Raw genomic sequence first — 4,743 nt, 5'->3', positions numbered from 1 at the left:
GTGAAATTTCTTAATTTTGATAATTATATTGTGGTTATATTAGAGAATATCCTGACCGGGTGCAGTGGCTCACAACTATAATCCCAGCACTTTGGGAGACCTAAGTGAGAGGATTGCCTGAACCGTGGGTCTAAGATCAGCCTGGGCAACTTGGTAAGACCTCATCTCTACAATAAATCAAAAATTAGTCGGGTGTGGTGGTGCATGCCTGTGGTTCCAGCTACTTGGAAGGCTGAGATGAAAGGACTGCCTGAGCCTAGGAGGTTGAGGCTGAGGTGGCCACGAGCATGCCACTGAATTCCAACCTGGGAGAGAGAGTGAGACTCCTATTTAAAAAAAAAGAAAAGAAAAGAGAATATCTTTGTTTTTATAAAGCATACACTGAAATACATAGGCATATCTTATACTCAAATGGTTATGAAATATAGTTGTGTATGCTATAAACATATATCCTCTATATATACTATTCTCTCTCTCTCTCTCTCTCTCTCTCTCTCTCTCTCTCTCTCTCTCTATTTATTTCTCTCTAAGGGAGAATGACAAAGCAAATGGGACAAGATTCAAATAAATGCTGAGTCTGAATAAGGAGTGTGTAGGAGTTTCTTTTACTATTCTGACAACTTCTCTTTAAATTTGAGACTATACAACATACGAGCAGTCAACAGATACATGAAAAAATGCTCAGCCTCACCAATCATCAAAGAAATGCAAATTACACTGAGATATCACCTAACTCCAGTCAGGATGGCCATCATCAGTAACTCAAAAAACAACAGACGCTGGAGAGGATGCAGGGAAAAGAGACCACTTCTGCATTGTTAGTGGGAGTATAAATTATTACTACCTCTGTGGAAAACAGCATGGCAATTTCTAAAAGATCTAAAAATTGACCTTCCATACAATCCAGCATCTCCCTTCTGGGAGTATATCTGGAGGAACTCAAATCATTCTACAAAAAAGAAACTTGCACACATATGTTTATTGCAGCATTATTCACAATAGCAAAAACATGGAAGTAACCATGCTGCTCATTAAAACTGGACTGAATTTTTTTTTTTAATGGTACGTATACACAATGGAATATTACACAGTCACAAAAAAGGACAAAATTATGGACTTCACAGCAACTTTACTGGATTTGGAGTCTGTAACACTCAATGATCTAACAAAAACAAAGTACTGAGTATTATATGCTCTCATTCATAGGCAGATTCTGAACATTTATCATAATACTGTAAGAAGAGAATTGGCAGTAGTGGAACACTGCCAGGGGAGAGGGTATAACATCAATAAGGGTATCTGATCTCAAACCAGGAGAAGTGGTTCTCAAAGGGAGGCCCAAACTTCACCTGTACGATCACCACTTATCTACCTAATTCTGAATTGTACCCCACATCTTTAAAATAAAAATTTGAGACTATACAAAAATAAGTAATAAAATGTCAAAAACACCGAAAAACTGTAATGAAGTTTTCAAGGACCAATAGGGTCCTGTCAACAGGACAAGAAGCTAGCATGAAGACGCTACCCCTGGCTGACATAGTGTCAGTCTGGGCATAATAAAGAACAGTGATTGTGGTGAATTGAAACACATTTGCTCAAAGAAAATCTATAAGTCCGTGATGATTATGCATAAAAGAGGGATTCAGACCAAAGTAATTTGTCACCATCTGCAGCATCTGTTAAACTAACACTTCACTTATAAAACGGGTAATTCAAGGGAAAGAATCAAGCATTTATCTTGTCTTCCTAAAAGGAACTGTATTTCATGGGAACAAAATAAATCCATGTTTTACAGCCTAATAAGTACAGAAGGAATGGTAGAATTAGAAAAACCATTTCTCAAACTATAATTGTAGTGGGCCGATTGATGGCCCCAAAGATATCAAGCCCTAATCGCTATCAGGAGTTAACCACAAACAGTGGATCAACCAAATAGACTGTCTCTTCTGCTGTAATGAAATAGGAATCACCTAACACCACAAATGATGAGTTGTTGCTAAGAACATTACCATTAATCCACCAAGCCTTGAGCTATAACTTCTTTGGCGATAAGAAATATACAGGAGCGAGAAGAGCAAGCTAAAAGAACCCAGACAAACCTAGGAGGTGAGAGATTCTGCCAGGCAGATACCCCAGCCCCTTCCAAGCCTGTAATGTCAAAGAGACTGTACTAAATAAAGACAGACTGAAGGCAGGGGAATTTCCATGAAGTTCCCAAGTCTCGTGTTTCAGAACCCACACCTGCCCCTTCCAAGGCCCTGACAAAGTATCTACCCGGTCCTGTTTCGTCTATTTTGCAGACAAAGTATTTTAACCACAATTGTGCCTCTCTTCCACCCTGAGTTCAATCAGACACGTTTTCCTCATGGCATCAAAGTGACCATATCATTTTTAGAATCTGTTTCGGGGATCACTGCTTAAATTGAGCCAGGGGTAGAATATTCATATATGTTATATGTTGGTTGGCAGTAACTTTCAGATGTAGTGCAGTTCTTGCTAGCTGTTCTGAAGTAGGAATCACTTCCAGAAATACTCCCATCACCCATTTTGCTAATTTATCCAGTACTGTGACATACGAGGGGTGACCCAAAAAACCCCTTTAATTTATTTATTAAAAATTGTGTATTTATTCTTACATGTTTAAACTTCAGTCACCTTCAACTCTCCATTTGATGTAATATAACTATTGAGATGCTTTTTCCATTGTGCAAAAACAATTCTTAAACTTGTCTATTTTGATGCCTTTCGGTGCTTCTGCTGTTTTTTGTTTCACCTCCACATCAGCAAAACATTTCCCTTTGAGGACTTTGTTCAACAGGGGAAACAAAAAAAGTCACTCAGGGTGAGATCTGGTGAATAGGGAGAGTGGGACACGGGGTCATGCCATTTTGGTCAAAAACTGCTAGACATTCAGCGTGGTGTGGACAGGTGCTTTGTCATGGTAGAACCAGTCACCTGTTTGCTACAACTGAACGATGTTTCCTCCACAAACCGTAATGCAATCTTCTCAAAGTTTCCAGAAAAAAACTTTGGTTGATCATTTGATCCAGAGGAACAAATTACAAGTGTACTACAAGGGGCCTACCCTCCAAAAGATAGTTCTAGTTCTGGGGAAGTTCCCCCTTGTAAAGGCATGGAGTCAAAAGTCAAATCCCAATATGAGCTTGTCCTGTGGATCCATCACCACTGTGTGTGGGAGTGGAGGAGAAACAAGCTTTGACGCATATGGTGTCAGAAGTTGGCCTGTGGGGGATTATTCCACTTACCAAATGTATAATTGCAAGAGAAGATCCTCACTGAAGTTTTATCAAACCAGAGTATCTCCTGTCAGGGACACCATGATGGGGTGTATACAGTTTGGCAGGATCACATGCAGTGGGATGTACTAGGACACTTGCTTGTAAGGCACAATCTTGTAGCAGTTTTGTGCACAGTTTATGTCTGCATGCAGAGATAAATGTTTCATGCCTCTCAATTACCAATAACTAATGACTGAAGAAACTGTACAATTATCCTGCTAATATCCCTGTAGAAAATATTACAAATTTGTCAGAAGAAGAGGCAAAGAGTATTCTGGCAAAAAAAATAAATAAATAAATGTAGGAAAAGACGTATTAGAGAGTTTATTTATTTATTTATTTATTTTTGAGTTGAAGTCTTACTCCGTTGCCCAGACTGGAGTGCAGTGGCATGCTCGCGGCCACTGCAGCCTCAACCTGCTGGGCTCCAGCGATCCTTCTGCCTCAGCCTTCCAAGTAGCTGGAACTACAGGTGTGCGCTATCAAGTCCGGCTAATTTTTGATTTATTATAGAGATGAGGGCTCGCCAAGTTGCCCAGGTGGGTCTCGAACCTGTGGGCTCAGGCAATCCACTCACCTTGGCCTCCCAAAGTGCTGGGATTACAGGCTGAGCCACCGAGCCCAGCCTAGAAAGTTTAATAAGGTAGTGAAATAACAAGATTCTGATAATTTTTTCACTTTTGTGCTGTTTGTCAGCTTCTCCTTTGTAATTCTATTAAAATGTATTTTAAAATTCCAAAAAATACCGATTCTAATATAATTTTATATTCATAATGCTGTAGGGGTTTTTTAAAAACCTGAATGTCATATTCATAATGTACCACTCTCAGAGGCCCCATGTTTAGGAACATAATCCCCGGAAGAAGATAAACTCTAAAGGATGTTTTGGGGTGAACTGAAGACACTTGCCCTCCAAGTCACTCAGGAGAAATGAGGACAAGTGAGGGGTAGACTGCCAGATGGGAAGTTAGGGCTCCTGAAAGATCGTGGCTGAACCCCAGAAACCACGGGTCTGTCCTAGTGCTGTGGAGCCCATGGCCTGAATGCATCTCCAGCACACAAAGGAACTGAAGGGTATGCACAGTACACCTTATCTGTGGGCAGCCCTTCTCCTTGGCCACCTGCAGGGACTCCATCAGGGCACCTGAAATCCACACTGAGATGGAGTGTGATAGGGAACACTATTCTCCAGTGTGCTTATCGTGTTGTGTTGTTTGAGAGCTGCACATAGTAATCCTTATTTCCTAGTGCTTCCTAGCTCTCCTGAGGGAAAGTTGAGAAGTTTTAGTAAGAATTGCTCTCCTCACTTAGCCAGAAGCCTACCTCCACCAACCATCTTCTGCAGAGTCATAGTTTTCTTTATCCAAGGAGAAAATCCCACTGAAAACCATGGCAAAGCAACCCAGTAACTCCCAGTTTAAAGAACTTGAAGCAAAAGCTA

Source organism: Carlito syrichta, unplaced genomic scaffold (genome assembly GCF_000164805.1).
Source record: "Carlito syrichta isolate Samal-C Ts95f unplaced genomic scaffold, Tarsius_syrichta-2.0.1 Scaffold313176, whole genome shotgun sequence".
Taxonomy (NCBI): Eukaryota; Metazoa; Chordata; class Mammalia; order Primates; family Tarsiidae; genus Carlito; species Carlito syrichta.
The sequence above is the reverse complement of the archived record's forward strand: the minus strand, read 5'-3'. Positions refer to the sequence as shown.